A 14,943-nucleotide genomic window follows, 5' to 3' on the forward strand; every position below is an offset into this window, starting at 1 on the left:
TTTGGTGTTAGAATATTATATTGTAACAAAGTAATTTTGTTTAAACAAATAAAAATTATTAACCGAATATGTAAGTCGACACCTTAATTAACATTTCAAGAAAAAAAAAGATTAGTTTTGTTTATTAACAGCATTGTTTTTAACAAATGAAGCTGAAACGGCGTCTTGGGGACGATTGTAACAATAAGTAAAGGGACGATTGTAACAGCTGAAAATAAATAATCTTGTCTTTACAAACTATTACTTAATTCTTTATAAACCACCAATAGTTTCCTATATAATTTATATTATGTTGCTTGTGCATTATTTTATTTGTCACCTTTCACAGCATAAATTGAAATTTTTAACCCCTTAAAGTTAAAAGTTTAACCCTTTAGGTCTCCGCTCATTATTATTTTTACTCCTAAAATATCACTACTATTTTGATCAATAAAAAATATATCACAGCTATGATAATATGTATAATTAACTATGTTTTAGTTGAATTTATGAACTGTTACAATTGACCCCGTAAGTGGGGACAATTGTAACAAGTGCAAGGCTGTCAAAAATTGTTAATAACAAATATAATAACATTTAAAATAAGGTATTTATTTTTTTTTCTAGTAGAGGATAGTCTACTTTACTCGTCTGTCAATTAATACTAATAATATATTGGATTTTTTGTTAGTTAAAAATAATTAAGTAAAAAGTGTTACAATTGACCCCACTCTCCCCTATCTATTTCTTTTGTTTTTTTATTTCTGTGTAGAATATGAAAAAAGTAATGAAATTGATTTGAACTATTCTTATTATAATGTTACAGTTCTTCGGATAAGCTTTATGGCCCAAATAGTAAAAAATAAAAAATAATAATAAAAAAACGTTAAAAAAAATTCATCAATATCAAAAAAGAATTGTTCTAAGAAGGGATTAACTGAGCTGGAAAGTTGGAATTAAATGTAATTCTCATCAGAGGTCTGTCCAGACATTTTGTAAAAGGTCCGTTTTCGTAAAATTGTAAAAAAATTACTCGTAATAAGTGAATATAAAATAAACGTTAAGTCACATTCTTTCAACCTGGGTCCGCTTTTGTGAATTTGTGCAAATAGGGTCCGTTATTGCAAAACTTTTTCAAGGAGTTTTTAAATTGTAAAGACACACAAGATTATGCTCAACACTGTAAATATATAATAAAAAAATTAAATTTTAAAAAATAAACAGCAATTACAGCTACTAATTTAGCAATGCAACATATAAAACAATAATGAAGATAAACAAATTTGTGAAGGGTTCGATTAAAAGAAATTATTTTGTGAAGGGTTCGTTTTTATGAAAAGATATTTTGTGAAGGGTCCGTAATTTCTTCTAAACAGACCCCTGCTCATGAATCGCAAAAAATATTAACTGCTGAAACCGGGGTTTGCTCTTTAAAAGCGAACTAAGTTCCAATTGGGTCTACCAACCAAGTATTTTTGCTTTCTTCATTAAATCCGGCTCCTCATTAAATCTGGGTTCATTATGAACGATTTCGACTCTATTAGAGGGAAACGGTTAAATATTGTGCATTCGTACTATGACTGACAAAGAGTAAGGAGAGAAAAAAATTACATTTAATGAAATAATAAATCCATTGTGTAAAGTATAAAACATTTACCACAGATAGAATTTTTTAAACAATCAATAAATACAGTAAAATTTAGATTTAATCTCTACCTTTGCGAGTTTAAATACTTCGGATTTTCTAATGAAAAGAGGCATTTAAAGACAAGCTAAAAAGTGAATCAGTTTGTACAAAAGCCAACTTCTTTCATTATGTTCAGTAAAGAAAAATATTTTCTATCCATTTTGAGTTATTAAAATCTAATAAATGACGAGAGGTGTGAAAAATAAATATTGACAAGTTAATATGATTTTAAATATACGAGTATATCTGGTAGCCCTTTCATTTTTCTCAACTTTATACGTTTTTGTATAAAAGTCGACTAACATGCCAATCAGTTTCCTTTTAAGCAGTCTAATTAGCTGGCTTCGTAACTTTTTTTTAAAAAAAAACATAAAACAGTCAATATAAGCCCAATAAATTCTAAATTGGCAAGCTAAAGTGATCAAAAAATATTATATTGAAATTAATTATTAAAAGCAGAGAGTTGAATCACAAGCGAAAAAGACTGGATAAAAAATAACAAAACCAGTTTGATAGCCTGATAATAACTTTCCAATGATCGCAGTTGAACTCCTTTTTTCTCCGGCAACTAAACAAGTTTTGATTCTTTGTCCCTCTTTCTCTAGATTTCTTAAATTTCAATAACTTTTTTTTGTAAAACTTTTAATTAATTTTTTTTTCAATGTTTCACTATTAATTTTCAAACCTTAATACTCATACTGTTTTCACTTAAGTTTTGAGGGTTCTGAGAAACGGCGATCAATATTATATATCCTGTATATTTGATTTCCTTTTGTGGCAGTTGGGTAACGACCTGATATTTTGAAACTTGTATTTCATCATAATTGCGAGTATTACACATTCTTTGTATTTTAATTTTTATTTAAAATTACTTTAGAACTTTTTTGTTCACAAAAAATTTAATCGAGACATAAACAGACCAGTGAAAATATAAAGAGATTATTACTCACTATATAGCGTCTAATTTTCGTAGTCTCTATCCTTGTATCAAATTGTACAAAATTTGGAGGCATAAAAATGCTGATAGCGGTTGTTTTATTTTATAATCGTAGTTGAACAGCAGACCAAATTCTGTGTTTATGAAACTAACGTTCAACACCATAGATTTGTAACTTTGAATTCAAACCAAAAGACAAGGAAACTCCTGGATTGAGAGAAATTTGCTTTTGTGGACATTTTGATAGAACTAACACGCATTTGCGTTACATGAGGAGAAAAACCCCCGAAAACCTTCCACAGTTAAGCTGACGGCGAAGAATCTCTATCCCATGACTCGTTTAACACTGAGGATATTTTACTCCAGCACTCTAGTCGTTGCGAAATTTATTTCGACCCGCCATCGCTGCGATTCGAACCCAGGTTACCTTACTGGGAGGCAAGTGCTTTTTCCCCTGAACCCCAGAGATCAATAATCAGAAGTACAATAACACAGAAATATATTCAGTTAACCTTAACAAAATTCATATTAACTCAATTTTAAGCAGTATATACTACTTCATTTTATTTTGGTATATAACATTCATAAAACTATGCATAAATTTACTATTGAATAAAAACATAATATTTAGATAAACGATATAGAAGATATCCTAACCTAATCCTATACCTATAGATTTAGGATTTAAATATACCTAAATTAAAAATTAAACAACACTGAAATTTGATATTTATGTAAAATGATGAAATAAGATTGACTTCTAGAAATCAATGCTTTAATTTTTGGGAAAAATTAGTACTAGAATTCTTTATAATTTTGTATTTGAAGCACTAAAAATATCTGTTCAGAGCATTTCAGATTTTGGTTTATGTTTTCTTGCTTTTTTGATAAGGAGTGAAGATAAAATTTCAAAATAGTCCGTTAAAAGAGGATAAATAAAAGTTCTTGGCTTTTTTTAAATTTTATATTTCTATAAAATCCTTTACACTTCATTTTCATTGTCTTTACATTTGTTAGAAGAGTAAAAAAAAAAAGATTAGTAAATGAGTTCGGGAGAACAGAATTTCATAATTCTAGGTAGTTATGAGGAAAAAACTTATGTTTAGCAAATTAGTATGGAAATTATCAAAATCCGTAATTTTTTTTTTACTCAACTTTAGACCGTAATTTTGATCATGACATCGTAAAAACTACGGATAAATCAAAATTGTTTGCTATACTATACATATGAAATGTTAATGCAGTTTTAGATTTTGACATAGAAATATTGACAGTTTATTAAAAAAAACAACTTTTTTTTGTTTTACATTTTCTTTTTTTTTTCTACTGTAATCTAAAAGAGCATTCAATAAAATTAAAGAAAAATTTTGAAGCAATTTAAAATTTGGAAGAAGAAAAATCATTAAAAACTCCACATGCTATGTGTATTTTAAGTAGTTCTTTTATGCTGCGCATAAGCAGAGAAATATTTAAAAAAAATCATACTATTTACTTTTATCATATTTGTCAAATATATAAATAAAAAAGTACGATTCTAAAATCATAAAAATGTTATAAGTTTGAAGCACTTTTCTAAGTAGTTTGTGCACTTTTTAAAAGAAAACTCAAAACTAGCAGCGGTTTTCTACAAATGTCAATTTTGTAGTATTGCAAATATCATAATTCAAATCCATACAAAATGAAATTTGCGGAAAACTTTTTAGCGTTTTGATTCTTTTTTTTAATCGAAATAAATACAAAAGTTACTTAGTTAAGTGCTTAAAACTTTTAAATTTTAACAACGTAAAAGTCAGACTTTTTTTCATTAGTTACCAATTACAATTCACTACAAAATTATAATAATTAAATTTCTGTGCATGCGCAGTATAAAAGAGCTTCTTTAAATACTCATATCATGCACAGTTTATTTTTTTTTCAAATTTTAAAACAATAATTTAGTAATTAATTTTAAATTGTTCCTAAATCTAATCGAATCTTATTAAATTCGGGTTCAATGATCCCAAACGATGTTGTAGTTCATTTACGTCGCACTTGAGATGCACAATGGGCTATTGGCGACTGTTTGGGAAACATCCCTGAGGATGATAATCTGCAGAGGGAATGGCACCCCCGCTTCGGTAGCCCGTCGACCCGAAGTCGAGCACTTTACCGTAGAACAGTTAAACGAGGACCAATACCGCACACCCTCGGTCCCTATGCAGACTAATCCAAGTGGTCACCCACCCGTATATTGAATGCAGCCAGTGATGCTTAACTTCGGTGATCGGCTGGGAACCGTGTCTTAACATTCAGTCCACTACGGGACTGATCCCAAACGAATGGGACGTTAAATTTGTACGCAAAAATAAAAGAGGTTTAACATTCGGTACTTTTTAACACTAAAAAGACTGAAACTTAGTATACATACCTATATTGCCCAAAAGCAATCAAAATGACTGGATTGCAAAAGAATAAATAATGTGTAAAGAAATTTGCTTAAAATTAATTTTTAATATTTTTTTATATTATTTACAGTTATATAACAAGTTATTATAAGTAAATATTAACAATAAAAAATTATATGCTGTACAAAATTCTAAGAAATTGTGTCATTATATAAAACCTTGTTTTTCTGATTGAAATTAAAAGCAGTCAAAATGACTTCCTTATGCAATCTAGTGTTAACCGTAAGTTTTTTTTCTTCTTATATGATTCCGATGCATTACTTTGATAACAGTTTGTGAGTATACAGAGTAATACATTAAACATGCACAATGAAACATTTGACCATAATAGTTCAACTTTAAAAAAATCTTTTTTTTTCTCCAAAATTAAATATTTTTTAAACGTATTTTTTCCCTAAATTGCATTATTAAATACTATCAAGTACTGAAAGTCCTTAAAATTATTACTTTTTCAAAAAAAAATTTTTTTTTTGATTTTAAAGACAATAACTAAAAGTTAACTGTGTGGTCTAACAGCTAACGACTTCAAAAAAATTTTATAATATTTTTTAAACTCTTAGTATGTCCTTTAATGTCATGTTTGAGACTCAGATAAGAAAAATAAAATATTCGCATATGATCAATCAAAGGTTTTATCACGAAAATTATGAATTAAATCAACTGAGAAAAAACATAAGTATTTTTTAATACATGTATTTTTGTTTATTTTTATCTGCGAGATTTATTTTCGATTTTTCCTTTTTGTTTATGGAGTATTCATGCATGGTAAGAAGTTTAAATAAGTTGGAAATAGTAAGTTTTGAATTAATGTAACATTTAAAATAAATTAGAATTTCCTCCAGTTAATTCCAATTGATTTTTTTATTTAGGTAAATAATTAAAAACGTTAATTTTGTTTTCTCAACAAATTTCTATCATATCGCTTTCAAAAAAACAAAAAAAATAGATTTTGAAATTTTATATTTACTAAAGTATGCTTATTTTAAATTAAGAGGCATTACTTAATAATAATTTAAATGTTTTTATAAGAAAAAAAAAGTAAATTATTAATTTTTATTACTATTTCTATAATAAGCCAACAAAATTTTTATTAGTGTGTTAAATGAAGCTGAAAAATAATGTATTACATTCTTAAAATTCTCAACTTGATCATTTTAATTAATTAACTAAAAACAATACCCGAAATAACATCTATACAGTCTCTGTTATTAAACCGAACACATATCTTTAAATCACATTTGTCATGCCTTTATTTATTAGTAAAAAAAATATTATCTGAACACATTAAATTTAAATATTGAATAAAAAATACAATTCAAAAATATTTCGAACGTAAAGAGAGCTCCTGTCTGAAGGAACTGTTTGGTGAAATTGTTTGAAGGAACTGTTTTAATATAAATATAAATAAATGGAAATTATTTAGCAAACAAAATGTATCTTGAATAAAAAGTATATTGAAATTCTTTATTACCTCTATCACAAAAACAATTGCCATTCACGAAAAGTCACCATCGCTTAAACAGGGCACTTACCATTCTATAAATTGTTACCCTGATTGAAATGAATTCATTTTCTCCTTCTTACTTATTGATAGCCAATCAAATAGCAGAACGGCTCAAAGAAACTTTGCATATGCCCAACTCTTCTACTCTTTTTAGGGTTGCTTTAAGTTCATTTCTTACAGATGAAAGATGGCAGATCGCCAAGTCAATGGCGGGAAAGAGAATCGAAATTTTCAACAGTACATGACATTTTTAATTGAATTATTAAAATCCTCTTTCTTTTTAAAATGAATGATATTAATTTATTGTTACACATGCATATGCAGGTTTGTGAGCTCATTACGAAATGCAACTTTTATTGTAGAAAAGTAGTTGTTTTTAAGTGGAAAAGTAATATTGTGCAAAATTCTAATTTGCCTCATTTCTTTCCATTTATTCTCCAAACGTTTAAAAGCGGGGAAATAGTGATAACTGAATTACAAGTGTACGTTTATGCAGTATGGTGAGATGGGGGGGGGGGATTGTGACAAAGGAGAGTCAGAGCCTGACTAAGGCAAGGGCATACGGGGCAGTTGCCCCGGGGAGCCACATCAGAGGGGGTCCCCGAAACGAATTGAGAGTTTATTTTAGATTTCTTTCTTAATTAAACATTTTTTTAAAACAAAATATCAGTACTGTGTAAAATCCGTCAGTTTTATGTTAGCTTCTTCATTAATCTATCATATGAACATAAAAAAATCTATCTTTCGTAAATCTATGGCTTTCAAGGACGTAATTCAGATAAATTTTCGCAATTACGATGGATAAATTTGGCCAATCAAAAGCTTGTATTTTTACGTATCTCAAAATGCGATATGTTTGCAAAAATACGGGCTTTCGATTGACTTAATTGAGCCATCGTAATAACGAAAATTTAGCTGAATCCGTCCTAATGTCAGCAAGGATATGAATTTTTCGAAGCTAGATGACAATCAGAAAACTGCATTCGGCAATGATGGACATGGAATTGTCAATCAATGAATAACGATATTTCGTCTGACCATTGAACTGGGGGGAGAGGGGGACTTTATAGCTATTTTAGGTTCCAGTCAATTTTCTTATTATGTTATCTATAATGAGGTGAAAAATTTAGATACCTCCATAAAGTTCGGTTCTTCATAACTAAAAAAGTGAAGCAGACGGGGGCCCCCAAAGAAGTTTTTACCCCGGGCCCCAAATAGGCTAAGTCGGGACTTGCTTATGGATTCAGGGACAAATTTTTTTGAGGGCTAAAAACAGAAGGAGTCACAAAGTTTAAAAGACCCTTTTTTCAAAACTTAAGTTCATGCAGCTTATAAATGAATTTTCCGCAATTTTTTTGTCATAAAAATTATTTTAAAACACGAAACACTATATTTTTGCAAGGAAGTTGCAAATAGCTCTCAGCAGTTCCGAAGCTTGGGACTGTTATCCCTGTCTAAGCCTTCACTGTAAAAATTCTCGGATCAAACCAAGGTAAAAAGCAAGGGTGCCGGTATATTTTAAAAACGAATCTCCACTAAGGAAGAAACATAAAAACCTGTTTGATTGTTCCTTGAAGTTCGCGGGTGTTTTAAATAATTACCTTTAAACTACATTCGACAATGAGAAAAAAGTATGGTCAAAACTTTCAGAATATGGTAAAATTTACCATGTTCCTGACTCTATGTTAACACCATAAAGCTCAATAATTTTTACAGAAGCTAAGAATGATTTTGGCAATTTACAATAAAATATGGTTTTACAATGTATGCTAAAATAAGATAACTGTGGTAAAGTTAGATCATTTTATCACGATACTTAGAGAATGCCATAAAAACCGTTTATTCGGTTAAATTTACTTTTCAGTTCTGCATATTTTTCTAAATGTGTAGTAGCAAAATCTTTAATTTTAAAAACCAGAATTTCCAGTAAATCATTACCATATGAACGGAAAAATTTCCACCAACTGAAAGGTTTAAATGCCTAATATTTTGGTTTTTATTACCAGAATAAAGATTTTCTCTTACTAGAAATGTCATTACTAAATTACTTAATTTGCATAACATTACTTAATTTGATTAAAAAAAATTTCTCCTCTTGTTTTTTCGGGCCGACCGGCCTGTGTAGAGGGCAGGGAACTGTCCTTGCATCCGGAAGGTTCTGGGTTCGAATCAAGGCATGGATGTTCTTTCCTTCTCTCTGAACTATCTGTTCTCACTGAGGGAGCGACGTTGGCCCACATAATATGGTGCCCCTGAAAGAGAGACCAACAGAATCGCCTTGTATATGCCTGAATTGACGAATGTTAACACAGGTGGGCATTGGAAAAGAAAAAAAAATGTTTTTTTTCTTCCGGTAATGGAAACAAGTTTTGATTTATTCAAACCCACCTACACGATCGTGATCGATAGTGTGTTTGATTTTCCTTTATTCACTGAAATGTTATTTTGTTAATCCGAATCTGTTAACGTTTATCGTTTTTTTTAATAAGCAATCTAAGAATATACAATTCTGAATCTTGAGAAAGTGTGATAATTCATAAGTAGTAAACATGATTAATGAAGTACTTTTTTCGATAATGATAGTAATAGGAAATCTAGTTCACACTCTATTGACACCCTAATGAAACATACTCTGGTAAACCGCATTACAAATGTTTGAAGAAGTATATAACTTTTGTATTAATTAAGGAAACAGCCGGCCGATGACTCCCCGTGTAGTAAATGGTGACTGGTGCACACTAAATATATAGGGTCACAAAGTCCTCCATGTTCCCATAACAAACCGGTGCCTCTGGGTGTACTGAATTGGAGATGGATCGTTCTCTGTCTTAAGTCAAAATTATTACATTTTGACGAATTAATGGGTCTGCCAAATAAACGGGTGCGACGTATGGGTGTGGCAGAAGTCGAATTCTTAGCCATAGATCGCGCCACTGGGACGACAACAAGAACAACATTAATTAAGGAAAGGAAAACATATTTTTAAGAGGTAGTAGTGACAGGGACAAAATTGCTAAAATCTTTTTTTAAAAAATAGTGTTTAACCAAAAACTATTTAAACGTAATAAAAAAGTTTTTTTGTTTTGTTTAAATAAACCTTTCGAAGACTGATTAATTATGAAATCTAAACAAATGTATTAAAATAAACTTACTTATAGAAGGTAGAAGTAATAAAGACGTATGAAAATATTTTTTCCCTTAAGCTAGTTTAGATGCAAACAAGTTGAGATTTTATTCTGAAAATTTACCAGATTTCACAGTAATGTAAAAAAAAAGGAGTAATACTGATTATTTATTCATATTTTATTCAAACAGTTGCCTTCTTAGTGACCAATTCAATTACACATTTATCATGAGTAACAACTGAGGTAACTAAACTAAGTGAAAGCTTATTCTGCTTGAACGTGAAAATATATATAAAAACAAGCAAAAAATACTATAGTCTTAAAAGTAAAGTTAGTTTGATGACTTCATCGCTACAATCATGTTGTTGGACACGAAATTGAGGATCATTAATCAATATGGACTCTCTCCTTTAGCTCAGAACAGGCTGTTGAGTCATGTTCTACTTTTAAGGGAAAATATGGTGCACATTTTTAACAACTTAAACATTTAACAAAAAAAAAAACACACATACACATATTGAGCATTTGTTATAATATCGATGCCTGTTCGTATCATTACCCGCTGGCCGAAGACTCCCCGTGTAGTAAATGGTGACTTATGTAAGTTAAATATGTGGAGTCGCAAAGTCCTCCATGTTCCCATAACAAATCAAAACCTCTGGGGGTACTGATTCAGGAGTTCCCCTGTCTTCTGGATAAGTTCAAAATTACAAAACTACGGAGTTGAACATTAGTAGTCGTAAACTCAAAATTGGGTTGGAATGTAGGGTTGGCATCGATATATATGGTATATATATTGATGCCTTTATGTTGTTTGAAAAATGTTTCTTGAAAAAAAGAATAATTCTGTAAAGTTAAGTAAGAATTAAGAAGATGCCACTTTGTCCAATTATAGATATAATTTAATTTACCATTATAACACCGTAAAAAATTTGGAATTAAATTACGATTAAAAGTACTGAACGTTTGGGTGCATTATATGTAAAACCATGCCCACTGTAAAATCAATTTTTGCCGTAAAATTTTATACCGTAATTTTTAAAGAAATATTTATACTATTTCTCAGATTTTTTCCCCTCTCTTCAATATTAATTTGCAATCCCTTATGTGCAACTACTTTTGTTTATTTCCTATTCAGAAAAATTTCTTCAAATATACAGGGTGTTTAATAAGTCCCGGACCCATTCTGATGTTCAATAACTCATAAAAAAAATAAAGATAGATTAAAATTAATAACATAAATGGTTAGATAGAATCAAAAAGGTTCATGACCCTTGTCAATGAACTTCCACGTGTTCCCCCTTCGTCGCACGGAGAATATCAAGTCGATAGTCAATTACAAGCCAGGTAGCGGCAAGCATGTCGGCATCCACCATTAAATCTGCGCTTTCTCTTGTGGTGTATGAATTCTCCTTAATATCCGCTCGAATAAAATATCACATAGAAAAGTACTACATAGAACAAACACATCAAAAGTAAACATAACATTGCAATAGTTGCCAGAAACAAAAGAGAGAAAAATGCAATTAATAAGCAGACGATATTTAGAAAGTACATATATTTAGACTGGAAAATGAAATTATCTGAAATTAACCACACGCGCAGACGATATTTACAAAAGTAAAGATACTCAAACCTGAAAAGGAAAATATATGAGTTATTCCATCAATAAATGTCATAAGTTTGTTTATATATTCATTATTTTATGAGTTATTAAACATCAAAATGGGTCCGGGAATTTATAAACAACCTGTATATTAAAAAGGTAATTTCCAAATACCCTCGATTTAGAAGCTGTTAATAAATATTGAGTTAAATTATTATTTTAAATTGAAGTATAACATTGATTGTCATTTGATTTTTCATTTTTAAAATAAAACAAAAAAGAAACATTTGTTATCCTGAAATACACCTTTCCCTAAAAAAAATATTGTTATTATTAGCATTTGTGAAACCCTATTTACATACTTTCCTGCCCTTTTTAAATCCAATTTTTATATAATTTTTATTTGACGTTTAGAACTATAAACAATAACACTATTAGAATCATTAAAATTGATTTTGAATGCTTTTAGGCGAAAAAAAATATATTACTTCGAAGCGTTGGTTTCGCCAAACTAATAAAAAGAAAGATTCTGTCATAAATATGGAAACCTGAAGTAAAAGAAAATCCCATCTGTTGATTTTAAACAAGAGAAGGAAAAATAAAATAAATAAGAAAAAACTTCCTTCCCTCATTTTTCTCAAATTTAAAAAGTTGGCATGCAGCCAAAGAAGTATTAAACTATGATTTTGAAAACGATAATTTGATATTTAAAATCAAATTTTATTCAATCTTTTTTAGACGTTTTCAATTTTATTATTTTTTTCTTTTAGCCATACCGTGTTACAAAATCAATTTAACTTCTGTTCAAAGCTTAAAGAATAGATATTCTAATTTAAAAGAAAGATAGTACTTTCTTGGTAGAGAGGGATTTAAAAAAAGTCTGGATAAAAAGAGGCTTAAAAGATCATTCACTGCATTTGAAATTAAATATAATTTTTAGTACTTTTCAATTAGTGGGTCAAAAATGTTTGGAGAAAAAGGAAGAGGTAATATCAAATAAAACACCACACAGTTTGATTAAAATAAAAATATTTAAAGCTATTTAATAGCTTTAAAATTATTTAATATATTTTAAATTATTTAATGTATTTGAAATTATTTAGCACATTTATACTTTATTTTTTTTATCTCGTATAACAAAATAAAGGCTCATCTATATTCAGATCACAAATGTAATTAAAAAAAAAACGCTTTAAAATTAAAGAGTAAAATTTTAGATGTGATCTATAACATGTATTTTGTTTCCGAACTGCTAGCATTCGTTTGTTTAGAATCGTGTAACATGCGTCAAGGTTAGGGGGGATTGTGAAATGGGATACTTTGTGACAAAAGGTATGGGGTGTCATAAAATTTTGAAAAAAAAAAGTGTAAATTAAAGTTATTCATTTATGGACGGCCCCGCTGCAGAAAGCTCTTTAACAACCAATTAACTATCATTAAGTGCGTGAAATTATCGGAAAATTTCCAAAGTAAAATTCATCAATATCTTTTGACAATATAATAATACTATGAGAGACAGGTTTTCGTAGGTTCATTTTTATATATATATATACATACATATATATATATATATATATATATATATATATATATATATATATATATATATATATATATATATATATATATATATATATATATATATATATATATATATATATATATATATATATGAGTCGCGGTGGCTCAACGGATAGTGCGCCGCTCACCTCCCGATGATGCGACCCGAATTCGAATCCTAACTATGACCCGTCGAAACGATTTCCACACCCGGCTCGAGCCGACAACTGTGCTGACGTAAAACATTCTCAGTGGTCATGGTTTAAAATAAACGTGCAGCCAGGCTAGCTGAGGAATATTTTCGTGGTTTTCCTCTCCATGTAACGCAAATGCGGATTAGTTCCATCAAAAAGTCCTCCACAAAAGCAAAATTTCTCCGCATACTTGATCCAGAAGCTCCCTTGCCTTCTGGATTGTGTTCAAAATTACAAAACAATGGAGTTGAACATTGGTAGTTGTAAACTCCAATTTAGTTCGACTGTTCAACGACGATTATAAAATATGTATAAGTAAATAATAAATATCGGTTACTTTAAAGAAAAGTTTACATTTTTACTCATGGAGTCACATCTCTCCGGTTCTCAACCTTCTCCCTTCATATATGGCAAGGCGTATTACTGTTTGTACGCCTAGGTCTATGAGTATCAGTACATATCCAAAAAGTGTCCTTCTCTTTTAAAAATCTTTTCCTCTTCAAGAACAACACCTTCCAGGCCAGAGATCGTTCACATGCATGGGAGTGGAGTCAGAATACTAACACTTCCCCCCGTCCCGCCGCGACGCTTTCATCTTGTTCAATTTTCTACCGTGGTCGCAGGGACTAATATAGGGGATATCTTTATATCTATGCCTGGTAATATGAATGAAACCAAAAAATAATAACAAGCTTATCCCTATTTTAGAAAAAAGAAAGGGGGGAAGGTTAAACTATACAGAATAGTCATAAAATATACCTTTAATATACTTTACCAGGCCGGGATAGCCTGGTTGGTAGGGCACTGGGGCCATGTCCAAGTGATCGTGGTTTCGATCCCTGCCTGCCGAAGACTCCCCGTGTATGGTAACTGATGCATGTTAAAACTGTGGAGTGCAAAGTCCTCCATTTTCCCATAACAAATCAATACCTCTGGGGATACTGAATTGGAGATTGATCGTTCTCTGATTCAGGGCAAAAATTAAGATCTGTGGATGAATGAATGGATGTATGAATGGGTCCTATAAACGGGTGTGACGTATGGGTGTGGTAGAAGTCGAATTCTTGGCCAGACATGGCGCCACTGGAAAACAAGAACAATCGCTCCCCCTCTGCCTTCATGGCATACGTCAACAACACAACAACATATATATATACATATATATATATATATATATATATATATATATATATATATATATATATATATATATATATATATATATATATATATATATATATATATATATATATATATATATATATATATATATATATATATATATATATATATATATACACACACACTGATTTGCAAAACTTAAGCAACAAGTGGTTTTTCGGCCACAGCTCCCCAACAAAGTATAAGATAGCCATGAAATTGCAGTATAATATGCACTAATTCAGTAGAAAGATTATTTGTATGCAAATTTTAGAAATAAAACGTCGTAGGTGATGTAAGTGTACGTAAACCTTGTGGGTCGGTGCGCGCAGGTCAAAGCTGTGATAAAAGGATGAAGAGCACCGTAGCTAAAGACATTCGCTGCAAGTGCAAGTGATTTGTTTTGTGAAACATGTCTTCAAGAAATCATTTAGACGACTTTACTCGAGGAAGAATGATTGGGAAGCTTGAGGAGGGGCGTAGTGTGACCAGTGTCGCCGAAGAGTTCGGGATCAACAAAACTGTTGTTTCTCGTGCTTGGAATGCCTTTAAAACTACTGGTACAGCTGTTCGGAAGGTTGGTGGTGGCCGTCCAAGGAAAACAACACCAAGAGATGACCGTTACATTGTCCTCCAGGCGAAAAGAAACCGTTTTCAGTCAGCGAGCGCCATTTCTCAGCAACTGTGCACAGCCACAGGACGACAAGTACAAAGATTTACAGTGGCCAGACTCCTCCACAAGGGTG

The sequence above is a fragment of the Parasteatoda tepidariorum genome, chromosome 2 (assembly GCF_982258835.1).
Source record: "Parasteatoda tepidariorum strain Cologne lab strain chromosome 2, Ptep-v5.0, whole genome shotgun sequence".
Taxonomy (NCBI): domain Eukaryota; kingdom Metazoa; phylum Arthropoda; class Arachnida; order Araneae; family Theridiidae; genus Parasteatoda; species Parasteatoda tepidariorum.